This window comes from Dipodomys ordii, unplaced genomic scaffold, assembly GCF_000151885.1.
Source record: "Dipodomys ordii isolate 6190 unplaced genomic scaffold, Dord_2.0 Scaffold250, whole genome shotgun sequence".
In the NCBI taxonomy this organism is placed as follows: Eukaryota; Metazoa; Chordata; class Mammalia; order Rodentia; family Heteromyidae; genus Dipodomys; species Dipodomys ordii.
Genome location: NW_012267466.1, coordinates 340,614 through 355,929, shown reverse-complemented (window position 1 = coordinate 355,929; position 15,316 = coordinate 340,614). Strand labels below are relative to the sequence as shown.

Sequence of the window (15,316 nt, the reverse complement as noted above, 5' to 3'; positions counted from 1 at the left end):
AACCAGAAGTGGTGCTGTGGCTCAAGTGGTAGAGCGCTAGCCTTGAGCTGAAGAGCTGAGGGACAGCGCTCAGGCCCAGAGTTCAAGCCAGACGACCGACAAAAAAAAAGTCTCATTTCCTGAGATTTTGTTGTTTTCCTGCAGTATGCTTCCTCTTCTTGTATTTATTAGTCTTCAAGAGCTTTTTACTCAGTGCTTTGTTTCCTTGACTTTGATTATTCTTTTCAGATTGTCAGCTTCTCTTTATTATGGTTTGTAGTGCTGGTTTGGTATCCACAGATTCTTGGTCTATGTTTTTCATCGAAAAGTTTCCTTACACCATTCATTGTGACTATTACATTCCTTGGTTACCCCAGTTTCGGTTTCCATTACTGTCCTTCAAAACTGCTAGGGGCTCTCCTTGCATTCAGAGTTGGTATGGAGAAATCCACAGTAATATTATCTTCTTTCCGTTGTAATAAAGTTCTTCCTTTGGTTTTTGCTTCATTTAAAAATAGCTTCTTGTTCTTGAAGTGCAAAGGTTTCACTGTGATGTGTCTAGAGATATTCTTCTGGGATCCTGACTGCTATAACTTCTACAAGTCTCTGTTAGGTGGGTGAGGTTCTGTCTGTTGAGACAGGAGATATTTTCTGTTCTTAATTTGTTACCTAGTTTTTCAATGTGTATCCAGAGACCTTGTGAAAAGAAAACTTTCTAGCATATCTTATGTGCTAGTTTATGACCCCTGTGCTGTGGGTTCCTGGAGTCCCCGAGCTCTGGTGCACCAGATGCTGTACTCTGCAGATCCAGGGCACAGGGTCACCCTTGGTGGCGAAGCCCAGTGGGAAAGGCAGAGAGCATTCTGGGTTTGCTCCAAGCTCAGGATGCATCCAACTTTTAATAACCAGCTACGTCCTGAAGTTTACTTTCTGATGAGTTTGACTTGTATTATTTTATTCCATAAGCATAGTGTGTTCTCTAAGCGATTCCTTCAGCACCTGGGAGACTGATTGGCTCTCCTGTGGGGACATCAGATTGACTCCTTGTAAACAAGGCCGTCAAGATAGCATGTGACACTGGTTGATGTCCACTGGGATAAGCCTCATCACCCTGGTATGGTTTATAGTCAAGGCTGGTCACGGGCAGGCTATCCAGCCTATCCAGCCTTTTTTTTTTTGAGTCATAGGGCTTCAACTCTAGGCCTGGGCACTGTCTCTAAGCTCCTCTGCTCAAAGCAAGCACTCTACCACTTGAGCCACAGCACCACTTCCAGTGTCCTGGTAGTTAATTGGAGATACGAGTCTCACAGTCTTTCCTACCCACACTGGCTTTAAACTATGATTCTCAGATCTGAGACTCCTGAGTAGCTATGATTACAGGTGTAAGCCACTGGCAGCCTGCTCAGATGTTTTTCTTATAGCTTATCAATTCTGTGAAATGACAGATGTTAGAATTGCACTCTTCCCAGTTTATATCATTTTAATTGTCATTATTATTTTGTATTTTTATTATAAAGCTAATATACAGGGTTACTATTTCATAACTGAAAAAATGGGGATAAATATCTATCTGTTGTAAGGCTTCCACTCAAGGTGCACATGCTGTCCCTGAGATTTTAAGCTCCAGGCTGCACTCTGCTACTTTGAGCCACAGTGTATCTTCTACAGTACATTTCTTTTTGGGTAATGTTACCCCTACCTCTGCCTTTCCCAGTTTTCCCATCCTGTCTGAACCACAAGTTATGTAGTTCCTTTTCCATATAGTGTCTACTGAGTACCACTGATGCATTTGTTCACCCTTTAACTGTCATAATGACCACCAGACATTCCAAACAGCAAGTCACTTTATTCCTCCAATCTCAATGGAAAAATTTCAGTACCCACAGATACAATGCTAGGGAAATCATAGATTTTTAACATGATAATGATAACAAGATCTCTGCATGATCAAAATATTCATCGTTTACATATACTGAATCTCTTTCATGGTAGTTTTCCTAGGTCTCTTGCTATATATTCCTCACCTCCAGTGATCACTGTGTAGAGGAAATAGGTGAGCTGAAGCATACTTTGAAACTTAGTCTCCTGTTCCATTGCCCCAGTGTTTTATCATAGTGCAAGAGTGGTTTGTGTAGATTTTTGTGTCATTTCCCTCCAGAAATACATTGGCATTTCATCTCTGGAATCACATAATAATGATTGCATTTCATATCAAGGCATGCTAAAATAGAACCATGGTCAGCACAATGCTTCATTGAGTTTTCAGGGAGTGTGTGAAAACATGTTCACCACTGGTATATTTGGCCCACTCCTCTTTTGAAGCTTTGTTTATAAACATTTTACCCAGAAATTTTCCCCAGTTTATAATTTCACCACAGGAAGCATTCCACCTGTAAATCTTCCTGGGATGGTTAACATTTCTTTGGGGATACTGGACCTTGAACTAATAGTCTGTCCTTACCTTTCTCATGCACTACTGAGTAGATGTGGTTTCAAATGACACATTGTAGCTGGACACTGGTAGCTTACACCTGTAATCCTAGCTACTCAGGGAGTTGAGATGTGAGGATCATGATATGAAGCCAACCCAGGCAGGAATGTCTCTGAGGCTTATCTCTAATTAATCAGCATAAAGATGGAAGTGAAGCTCTTAGCTTTGAGAAAATAAAATACCACAAGGATATCATTCAAACATTGATATCAAGCTGCAAGATTTCAAATGCGTGCGCACGCACATGCGCGCGTGCACACACACACACACACACACACACACAGGCACACAGCAAATATAATCTGGAGAGCAAAGAAAATTTCTTATAATATGCCAGTTTCTATACCACAGGCCCACAGTTCTCCTAGCAAAGGCACTAGGACCCATGGTATGAGCCAGGGTTTCCCTCCTATAATCTCATCCGTTTCTGTAGTCAACGATCCTCTGTAACCTTTGAGATTCCATTCCGGAAATGCCATTCCTGGGCCTGAAACTGATTTTCATCAACCTCATATTCTTCCTGAAGAACCATTTAGAATGGATCGATAATCTAGTGCACTGATTTTTCATTCTGGTATCAACTATCTGGCTGCTCTATACATCAGATATTACAATGCTGTTCACAATGTTCTCTGGTAAATCAATATATGGCTTTTCCTCATAGCCCAGCTGTGCATCGGTGTCATGGGGAACTCCCTGCTCTCCATACTTTATCTGCACATGTTTTCATTCCAGCATCATCTGAAGAAGCCCATCAATGCCATCTTTATACATCTTACTGTGGTCAATATCCTGAACCTCACCTTCACACTTGTGCCAAATATCATGGCATCCTTTGGAGTCCAATGTTTTCTGGATGATGTGGGCTGCAAGGCGGTTCTGTACCTCTTCAGGTCACCCGGGGATTGTCCATCTGTACCACCTCACACCTCAGTGCGTTTCAGGCCATCACCGTCAGCTCCAGCCATGCCAAGTGAGTGTGGCTTAAATCTCAGACTTCAGTGTGGATTTTCCCTTCTTTCTTGTTCTTCTGGGTTGTCAATATGCTCATCTATGTCCAAGTCATTAAGGTTATGAAAGCCAAAATCAATTTCACCCTTGTTGGTTCTGGGTTTTCCAATGTATATTGTCATACTCCACAGCTTGAAGACCTAAATCAGGGTATGATATCTCTATCTTATTATTTCGAGATTTTGTGTGTGTAATTCCCATGATCATCACCAGCCTCTACATGGTGAGGCTTCTCTACCAACACCACCAGATAGCTCAGCACCTACATAGTTTTAGCCTTGCCACCCAGCCAGCACCCAAGATCAAAGAAGGCCACCCACACCATCCTGCTGTTGGTCAGCTGTTTCATGTGTTTCTATTGCTTCAACAACATCACCAACTTCTATAACTTTTACACAGCAGTGAGAATCCCTACCCTGGAGGTGATGATTAGTATTCTATCAGCATGCTACTCAACTGTGTCCCTTTTTTTCCTCATGAGGAATAATAAAATGCTTTCCCCATGTGCCCTGTCTCTTTCATGGAGAACTCTCAGTTGTCACAAAGCATTCAGTGGCTGATTGGAAAGCTGAAATTTTTGTTCAAAAGAAGAGTAAATTCTAGTAATGTACATGGAAGCAACTGTGCAGGTATGAGCACTGGAAGGGCTGTTCAAATTTAGATATGCTGTAACTTTCAAACACTGAGGTACCTTTCAAACCACTGAGGTACTAAGGTGTGTGTATTGGTGCGGGGATGTTACAAAAAGTTTTATCTTATTTAGTTGCTTAAAATACTATTGGTGGGATAAATGAATACATTTTCTGTACACTCTTAAAAGTAAAAAGGTATTTCTGCGGCATAAAAACAGCTGCTACACTGTCCATTTCTTCCTTACATTCTAATTCTACTAACAGTGCTGCTTGTTAAAAGGAATTTTATTAGATCATCCTATGAATGTTGGTCATACAATGACAAAGCAGCACCCAGCCAATGAGGAAGAGGGATACTGCCAATGACAAACCAGGATGTAGTCCATGAGAAAGTATAGAGCCACAGCCAGGTATGGGTGGCTCATGCCTAAAATCCCAGTTAATCGGGAATCTGAGCTCTGAGCTCTGAAGACCATCATTCTGAACCACTCTGGGTAGGAAAGTCAATGAGACTCTTCTTCTTCTTCTTCTTCCTCTTCCTCTTCCTCTTCCTCTTTTTCTTCTTTTTGCCAGTCGTTGACCTGAACTCTGGGCTTAGGCGTTGTCTCTCAGCTCTTCAGCTCAAGGCAAGCACTCTACCGCTTGAGCCACAGCGCCACTTCTGGCTTTTTCTGTTTATGTGGTTCTGAGGAATTGAACCCAGGGCCTCATGCATGCAAGGCAAGCATTCTACCACTGAGTCCCAGCCCCATGAAGGATCTTTTTCTGTCCTTGCACACTGAAGTTGTAGTTTTCGTTGCCTGCTTAATGAGTTTCTGGGAGACAACAAATGGTTGAGTTTGGTTCCCCGCTCTCCAACTTTTTTTTTCTGTTTATGTGGTGCTGAGGAATCAAACCCAGGGCCTCATTCATGCAAGGCAAGTGCTATACCACTGAGCCACCTTCCCAGCCCTTGAGTCTTGTTTTTTGATCCATCTGCAGCTCTATATCCTTTGCTTGAGCAATTGAGCCCATCGATACTTGTTACTCTGGGTCCAGGGCTCTGTGAATCAAAGTTTAATAACCAACTGCACCCTGAAGTTTACTTTCCGATGAGTTTGACTTGGATAAAACAAAAAACACGTCTTCAAATAGCAAATGTGTTCATCTAATTAATAAACTTAGTGTTTGCTTCTTGAACATGGGGAGAGTGGTTTGCTCCTGTGTGAAGATTTGATGGATGCCCAGTAAACAATGCCAGCCAGGCAGCCAGTGATGCTGATTGTCGTCCAGACATCAATTACAAGAAGCCTCCTTATCCCAAGCCTTCTCTATAGTCCAGCCTGGCCAGACTCAGCCTTTCCAGGATGCCAGAATGCCTCAAGGAAGCTGGGCCTTGTGAACCAGCTCTCAGCCCTGAGGAGACCACGAGGTAGGAAGAGGTCAGAAAACTTTTCATTATTCCATTTCCCCTGGCTATTGTCTGCTATAGGTGTTGTGATTTGAAATGAAGTTACACAAATGCTTTCATCCGGAACACAGAAACGTAATTGGGACTGACTCTCTGCAGTGACCCTGGAAAGCCCTAAAAATATTTCCCTCATAACTTGGGGAGTGATCTACAGATGTCATTTTTTTGTTTGTTTATTGTGGTGCTTGGGCTTGAAGTCGGGGCCTGGACGCTGTTCCCGTGCTGTCATGCTCAAAGCTTAGACAATATGACATGAGCCCCAGTTCTACTTCCAGCTTGTGTTACAGTTTATTAGAGATAAGAGTCTCACAGTCTTCACTACCAAGTTTGGCTTCCAACCATGATCACCAGCTCTCACCCTCCTGAATAACTAGAATCTTGGGTGTTTGAGCCACCCACACCCAGCTCCATATCAGATGTCTGTCCTTTAACTTATGGATTCTGTGAATGATAGAAATTAGCATTGCATTCTTTCCAATTTTTTAAATTGTCATTATATATATATATATATATATATATATATATATATATATAGTCGGTTGTGGGTCTTGAACTCTGGGCCTGGGCGTGGTCCCTCAGCTCCTCAGCTCAAGGCAAGCACTCTACCACTTGAGCCACAAGCCACTTCTGGTTTTCTGAGTGGTTTATTGGAGATAAGAGTCTTACAGATTTTAATGCCTGGGCTGGCTTTGAACCTCATTCCTCACATCTCAGCCCCCTGAGTAGGATTACAGGCATGAGCCACTGGTGCCAGGCTTCATTATTATTTTTTATTGTCATTATACATGTAATGTACAGATGGGTTACCATTTCACGACTCAGGTAATCAGTATATTTCTTTTTTGACAATGTTATCCCTTCCCTCCAAGTTTATTCATCCCATTACCACCCACAAATTCCATATTGCATTATCTACAGAGTCTAGTGAGTACCACTGTTACATTTGTTCACATTTTAATTTTCATAATGGACAATCAAACTGTCCAAACAGAAACTCATTGTACTCATCCAACCACAATGGAAGTTTTTCAGTACTTACCTGACATTCTTACTTGGACATCATAGAGATTTTCTTTATCATGGCAAGGATAACCTTACCATTTCTTCATGATAAAAACGTTCATCACTTATGCCTACTGAACCTATCGCATGATCAATTTTCTGGATCTGTGGAGGTGCTCTGGCATTTTCCTCACTTTTATTCTTGTCCTCACTGAATAGGGGAAATGGGTGATGTTATGCCTAATTTGAACCTTCTTTTTTAGTCCTCACAGTAGTGATTTTTCAGCCTAGGAGACAAGAGATTTGTTTCTCAGACACTTGAATCAAGCAAATAAAAACACGTAGTTTCCCTCCCTCAGTAGAAATAGTCTGATAAATAAAAACTTAGACAGTCTGTACACTGAGATTCCATAACTTGTCCTGTGATAACGGAGAGGTTTACCTTCTTCAGCTTCAGAGGGGGTTTTGGTCATTAAAATTTTAAGTATCAAACCAGTACTTTTCAGCCACAGTATCTTCACTCTGAGATAATCTTCTTCACAATGAACTTAATATCCTCACGCTCAATTCTAAGACAACCCAATTTTAATATTAGATGCACACCACATGCCCTGGCTGCAAACTGCTTTTCTTGACAAGTATGAAGTCCTTCAAGGAGGTATGGTTAAAGCTGTATTACTGAACTGTGCTGGTAAAAATCACACAATTTATTATCATGTTGCAACCTTTGTTTCCAATTTAGTGACTGCTGCTATGGGATTAGACAACAAAAATGACAACATTATTAGGTTTGTTTTGTTTTTAAACTATGATTTAGTAGCAACTTAAGTTCCCAATTTTAACCCCTGGGCAGTAAGATCCAAGTTTCCTTATTGGCACATTAGCACGTAAGGGTCAAGTGGTTAAATTACCAGCACCAAATATAGGGCACTTCTGATTGTCGCATTTGGCAGAAGTGAAAAGAAAAGAAGTTGTGCTACATGTTGAAGGGATTGTGCGCAACAGAAAGAAGACACTAGGAGAGCGAAACTGTCACATGAAATCTTCATTGTCTTGTACATATCCTCCATCAAAACCACTATCATCTGCCAGATGATCTTCCAAGGTGGCCTTTAACCCCCCTCCAGGAACCACGCCTTTCTTCTTCTTTTTGGCTTTGCTTTGCATTTCTTGCTTCTGTGTTCTCAACACAAAGCACAGTCAATGATTTGGTCATCTTTTCCAAGTCATCAATTTCCAACGAAATTCACACATCTGGAACTAAGGCTTTTAAAAACCTGGCATAATAGAATGACTTTTCATCCTGTATAATTTTATCTTTTAGTAACTTCCCGAATTCTGTGAGATCATCTCTTGAAGATGGGTTCATAGCATCTATCCCACAAACTGTATCCTTCACACCAAACGTTTCTTTTGCTAGTACAAGGTTTGACTCTTCCTGTAGTTTCTGTAGCCACAGTTTATCTGCTAATTGTTCTTCTGGTGTTAGCACTTGAGGTTCTTCAGGTTCTTCTCATCTCCTTTTAATTTCTTCTTGCCTTTTCTTCTGTTGTCTTTCTTTGTTCTTTTGTTTTCTCCTCTATTTTTCTTTCTTTCCTGAAATTTTTATTTCTGGTTTTACTTCTGCTGCTTCTTTTGATTCCTCTTCTTCATCATCATCATCATTATCGTCATCATCATCATCCCAGTTACCTTTGAGGTTCTTATCCTCGCCTTCCCAGTGGTCCCCACTGGCCAGGTGGCGAGCTTGTGGATGAAGTAGCCTGGGAGCCGCCAAGAGGTGGGGTGGTGAGGTCAATCACCAGGCTGGCTCTCATTGGCCCACAAGGGCACGCTGGGACTGTCCCTAGTTTGAATCTTAATCTCCTGTTCTGTTGCCTTAGTGTTTTATCATAGTGGGAGATTCATTTGTACATTGACTTAGTGTCCATTTTGGTTTTGTCTTTTACCTCTAGAAATACATTTGTTTTCCATCATTTTGGTTGTGTTATTCTGATTGCATTTTCTATCAAGGCAGGGCTCAAATAAAAGCAGAGTTAATGCAAGGCTCTCTGGAGTTTCTTCAGAAAAGCAGGAAGGCATTTCCACCTCTGGTGTGTTTGGCACACTCCTCCTTTGAAGCAGATTTTGATTCCTTACCCAGTAATTTCCCCCACTGTGGAATTTCACCATAGGTACTATTGCACTTTGAAACATTCCTAGGGTGCTATAAATTTTGTTTCTAGTGCTGGAGTTTGAACTCAGGACTTGTTCCTTTGCTTTACCCTGTATTTGAAATATGATGTGTTTTAAAAATGAGAGGCTCTATCTGGGCACTAGAGGCTCGCACCCGTAATCCTAGGGACTTATGAGGCTGAGATCTGAGGATCATGGTTCAAAGCCAGCCGAGGTAGGAATGTCCATAAGACTCTTATTTCCAATTAACCACCACAAAAACCAGAAGTACTGCTGTGACTTAAGTGGTAGAGTGCTCACCTTGAGCTGAGGAGCTGAGGGACAGTGCCCAGTCCCAGACTTCAAGCCCCATGACTGACAAAAAAAAAGTTGAGATTTGAAGATCAGGATTCAAAGCCAGCCCATTCAGAAGAGTTGTGAGACTTATCTCCAAAGAACCAGCATAAAGATGGAAATGTATCTATTAACGCTGAACAATACAAAAAAATTTCAAGTATAACACTTAGGCTCTGAGATCAAGCCCCAGGATTTCACCCAGACACACACACATACACACACACACACACACACACACACACACACACACACACACACACACACAAAGGCACACACACCAATCTGAAGAACAAAGAAAACTCCTTTTCACAGGCAAATTTGTCACACAAGCCCACAGTTCCTCCTCGCTGAGGAACTAGGAAGTATATCATGAACAACACGTTGCCATAATCACAGCCATTACTGTCCTCTAAGATCCTGAGGAAGTCTTGGGATCCTGTTCCAGTAGTGCCACCCCTGGGCCTGAAAGAGAACTTCATCTTCTGCATATTCTTCCTGAAGCTCAATTTGGAATGGATCCATAACCAGTGCACTGATATTTCTCTCCTGTATCAACTGTCTGGCTGCTCTATATATCAAAACATCACAAAAACTCAAAGGAGGAGGCTGCAATGCTTGATAAGAAATGTACGCATTATCCTGCACATGTAATTGTAACCCCTCTGTAGAGTATGTTCACAAAAAATAAAATAAAATTTAAAAAAATCACAAAAACTATCAGTGATGTTCTCGGGTAAATCAATATGAGGCTTTTCCTCATAGCCAAGCTCCACATCGTGTCATGAGGAATTCCCTGCCCTCCATGCTCTATCTGTACATGTTTTTATTCCAACGTCACCTAAAGAAGCCCAGCAATGCCATCTTCATGCATCTGACTATGATCAACTTGCCTAACACCATATTCACAATGGTGCCAGATATAATGGTGTCCTTCAGAGTCTAGCACTTTCTGGATAATTTGGGCTGCGAGGTGGTGGTGTACCTCTTCAGAGTCACCTAGGCGCTTTCCATTTGTACCACCTCACTCCTCAATGCATTTCAGGCCATCACCATCAGCTTCAGCTGTGCCCAGTGCTTGTGGCTTAAATCTAAATCTTCAGTGTGGATTTCCCCTTCTTTTCTCTTCTTCTGGGTTGCCAATATGCTCATGTAGGTCCAGGTCATTAAGGCTCTGAAAGCCCAAAGTCATTTTACTGTTGTTGGTTCTGGGTTTTCCAATACATATTGTCATACTTGACAGAGAGAAGAAAATAGATCATGACATCTTCTTATTCTGAGACCTTATGTTTGTAATCTTCATACTCACCACCCACCTCCACATATTGACACCCCTCTCCCGACACCCCAAGAGAGCCATTTACCTTTACAGTCCCCTCATCGCTACCTACCCATCACCTAGCCATTGCTACCTAGCCTAGCCAAAGCCATCCACATCACCCTGCTGCTCGTCAGCTGCTTCTTGTGTTTCTGTTGCTCCAACAACATCATGAATGTTTTTCTTTTTACACAGTAGATAAAATGCCAACGTTGGACATGATCATTTGTATTTTATCATGCTACCCAATTATGTTCCCTTGTTTCTTCATGAAGTATAATATAATTCTTTCCAATGTAGCACCTCCCTCTCATTGATGACAATTACCAGTTGTCAGAAAGCATTCAGTGGCTAATTGGACAGCCAAAATCTTTCTTTAAAAGCAGAGAGGATTCTACTTATGTACATGGGAAAAAAAACTGTGTGGGTATGGAGCACTTGAAATGTGTTTGAATGAAGATATGCCAGATTATAGTTTTGTTGTTGTTGTTTTTGTTTTTGCCAATCCTGGGGCTTGAATTCAGGGCCTGGGAACTGTCCCTTTTACTCAAGGCTACCACTCTACCACTTGAGCCATAGCACCACTTCTAGCTTTTTCTCTTTAGGTGGTAGTGAGGAATAAAACCCAAGGTTTCATGAATGCAAGGCGAGCACTCTTACCACTAAGCCACATTCCCAGAGATATGCCGGAATTTTAATACATTGAAGCTTTGAAGTCTTACTTGATGTACCTTTCCGTGTGTGTGTGTGTGTGTGTGTGTGTGTGTGTGCACAAAAGTTTTATATTGTTTGTTTAAAATATTGTTGGTATGTAATACATTTTCTGTACATTGCTAAAATTCATGACTTGTTTTTGTTTTTATAAAGACAGCTACTGAACAATCCATTTCTTCCTTGCATTCTATTTCTACTAACAGTGCTCTTTGTTATAAGAAATTTTAGTAGATCACCCTGTGAATGCTAGTCATCCAATGACAAACCAGGATCCAGCCAATAAGGAAGCAGGATGCGACCTATGACAAACCAGGATGTATCCAGTGACAAAGGATACTGCCAGAGCTAGGCACTGGTGGCTCAAATCTGTAATCCTAGCTACTCAGGAAAGTGAGACCTGAGGATTGCAATTAAAAGCCAGCCAGGGCAGGAAAGTTTATGAGAGTCTTATTTCCAATTAGTCACAAAAAATACCAGGAGTGGCGCTGCGGATCAAGTGGTAGAATGCTAGTCTTGAGCAAAAGATTCTCAGGGATACTGGGCTGGCCCAGAGTACATTCCCCAGGACTGGCGGGGGAAAAAAAATTCAATGGATACAGCCAATGACAAAGCAAGATTTAGTGAATGAAGAAGGATTCAGCCAATGGCAAAGCAGGATATAATCAATGGAAAAGGATTCCACCAATGGCAAAGAAGGATATTATAGCCAATGACAGAACAGAATCTAGGCAATGACATATACTCCTGGGTCCTCCCACTTCAGGGGGAGGCTACTCTGTGACAGGCAGCTTTACACTGGGACACAATTGGGAAGATCAGTGCTCCTGATTCCGAGAACAAACTGGACCTTCCAGGGTTGTGCTGTGGAGAGAGTAAGCCACTGAATGTCCAGTTGTACCTCTATTCTGTAGAAATATCCTAAGGAACAGGGGCTCTGTCTAGTCTGGAGACCACTAGGGACTGGTTGTTTTATTCTGTATTTTGGTCAGAGAATATAACTCTAACTCAGTAACAGACCCTTTTGCTCACTGGCTGATGCTTCTCAAGCCTTCTGTCCTACCACTGGACTTGGACATGGTTTGAAGTCTATTTCCCCTATTATTTTCCTGTTTATAAATCTGTATATTCCCTTGGCTCCTCTGTGAGTATTTTTCAATCCTTGGTTGTCTTCATGGACTTTTATATTTCCTGTTTGTGTGTGTTGAGCCAATTTGCACCCTTGCAGTGAAATCATCTTGCTCATCATGTGTGAACTTTCTAATATGTTATCACACACATTTCTGAGACTTTCATATGTGTGTTATCTCAGGTCCATTCATTAATCATTTTCTGAGTTCCTTGATACTCATAATCGCCTTACCATGTTTTGGTAGCATGTTTTGCTTCTATAGGCTGAGTTCTCAAGAATTCCCTCTCTTTTATGAAATTTTTGGAGGAGCATTTTCATTAAGGATTTGTTTTAGTTATTGTTGCTATTCTTTGTTTGGTTTTGTGCTAGTTCTGGGGCTTGAACTCAGGACATGGATGCTTTTCCTGAACTGTTTTTGTCCTCGTTGGAGTCACAGCTTCTTAACTGGGATTTTTGCTGGTTAATTAGAGAGGAGAGATTCACAGTCTTTCCTGCCCAGGCTGGCTTTGAACTGTGATCCTCCTATTTCATCCTTCAATATATCCGAGACTGCAGGCATGAGTCACTAGTGTCCAGCTTCAATAAATTTTGTAGACATACTAGAATCTACCAAAAATGAGCAAGGAGTATACAAGTGACTTACGCAGAAGTGTAATGTGTGAGCAGACAGAGGTAGTGATAGTCTCCCCAAAATGCAGAATGAATTGTGAACAAAAGCAGCAGTGATATTCACTGCTATGTGGAAAATGAACTGTACAACTAGAGGGAAGCTTCAAGACTTATTGTCATCATGTACAATTTTTGTTCAGTCGGTTGTGCGTCTAGAACTCTGGGCCTGGGCGCTGTCCCTCGGCTTTTCAGCTCAAGGGGAGCACTATACCACTTAAGCCACAGCACCACTTCAGGTTTTCTGGTGGTTAACTGGAGATAAGAGTCTCACGATTTTCTTTCGCTGGCTGGCTTTGAACTTGATCCTCAGATCTCAACCTCCTGTGTAGCTGGGGTTATAGGCCTGAGCCACTGGCGCTTGGCCATTTACACCTTTTTGAACAACAATCCCTCTGCACAACCACTTAAGGATTAAAAAATAAATAAGATACAACAAAATAAATATACACAAATCAATAATATAGCTCTTAAAAAGACAGAGTCTGAAATCAAACCCTAACATCAACTGCATCCCGCATGATCATTTATTTAAGAGAACAGAAATAAAATGATCATATCAATGCATGCACAAAAGTCAACATCACTTCATAATAAAAGCGCCAAAGAAACTAGGAAGAGAAGGGAGGGTGTGCTTCAACATCACAAAGGCTCTGTGTTATCATCTATAATTCACCCTGTATTAAATGAGGAAAACTGAAAACATCTACATAAGGGAGAAAGGAGGCCATTTAGGCTCTCCATCTCTGATGCCATTTACTCTGATGCCTGGACCTTTAACCAAAGCAATGTCAAAGAAACCAAAAGGACTAAAGTAGACTCAAAAGAGAAATTAATCCTAGTTACAGATGCTATGATCCTGTACATAAAACATGAAAAACTCCAGTTGAATGATGCTTTTGTGCTACGTGAACTCTAATGTCAAAGCAGCAGGAAACAAGCTAAATATATACTTATTGGAAGCTTTTCTATGCACTAAGAACAAACACTCTGAGTAGCAGTGATGATAACAATCTCACTGTAACTGCTCTCCAAGCTGATATCATAATTATCAACCCAGTGCCAGTGGCTTACACTAGTCATCCTAGCTATTCAGCTATCCTGCAGCCTATGCAGGCTTATATCCAATAAGCCACCAAAAAGCCAGAATTGGAACTGTTGCTCAAGTGGTAGGGGACCAGCTTTGAGCACAAATACTCAGAGAGAGCACCCAGGCCCCGAGTTAAAGCCTTAGGAAACACACACACACACACACACACACACACACACACACACATGGGTTTCCTACAAATGCATGTTAATTACATTTTTTTTCTCTCTCTCTTTTTGTCAGTCATGGGACTTGAACTGTGAGCCTGGGTGCTGTCCCTCAGATCTTTAGCTCAAGGCGAGCAATATACTACTTGAGCCACAGCACCACGTCCGGTTGTCTGGTGTTTTATTGGAGATAAAAGTCTCACAGATTTTCCTGCCCTGGCTGGCTTTGCACCACCATCCTCAGATCTCAGCCTCCTGAGTAGCTAGGATGACAGGTGAGCCACTGGTGACCCGCAATCTCATTTCTCCTTAAAGACAGCGTCTTCCAGTGATAAGTTAACATAGTTCTAGTTCATTTTCTATCTTCCTTTTTTTGGGGGTGGCAGAAGTTTCAGGGAATGGGGTCTAAACTCTGGGCCTGGGCACTGTCCCTTAGCTCTTCAGCTCAAGGTAAGCACTCTACCACTTGAGCCACAGCGCCACTTCCGGCTTTTTTTCTTTTTTGCTTCTGCGGTGCTGAGGAATCGAACCTAGGGCCTCATGCACACAAGGCAAGCACTCTACCACTGAGTCACCTTCCCAGCCTCATTTTCTATCTTTCTGTCTTGGTCACAATTTTATACAAAGAAGAACACATTGTGATCATGACATCCCAACATTGGGTGATCAATCAGTGAGCCAAGACAGAGACCCCATGGAGATCAGGGCCAAGCCATGAATGCTGGGGGCTCAGTACTTCCCAGTGGAGGGCACAGTGCTCTCTGGACTCTCCCCTGCAGTGCTCAGGTTATTTCCTACCAGTGGTGTGAGAAGTAACTTTGAGTGAGCTCTTAGGGTCTCCATTTAACTTTCTTGACACCGCTGGGACTGGGAGCACAGACAGACCTGCATCAGGAGACATGCTGTGCACGTGGGACAGGGCAACTGACTGCTCTGGTCCATCACGATGACAAGAAATAAACAGGGTCAGAGTGACAGCAGCAAGGGACGAGCTGAGCAAACACCCTGGGGAAATCCCTCACACCCCCACCCCCGTCCTGTCCTCCTCTGGTTGATATGGGCACGCATGATCAAGCCAGGCTTCCAAAGACACTCTGTGTGTCTGCAGTCCAGACAGCCAGAGGAAGGATTCTGCAACTCTGAACCTTGGTTCAGAGCC

General features: G+C 42.1%; 2 pseudogenes; one reads left to right on the top strand and one right to left on the bottom strand.

Moving 5' to 3' along the window:
* LOC106000930 overlaps positions 1–5,598 on the top strand; it is a 12,916-nt pseudogene extending 7,318 nt beyond the window's left edge.
* A 1,999-nt stretch (positions 5,599–7,597) lies between these two features.
* On the bottom strand, positions 7,598–9,598 carry LOC106000929 (annotated as a pseudogene).
* Positions 9,599–15,316: the final 5,718 nt, after the last annotated feature.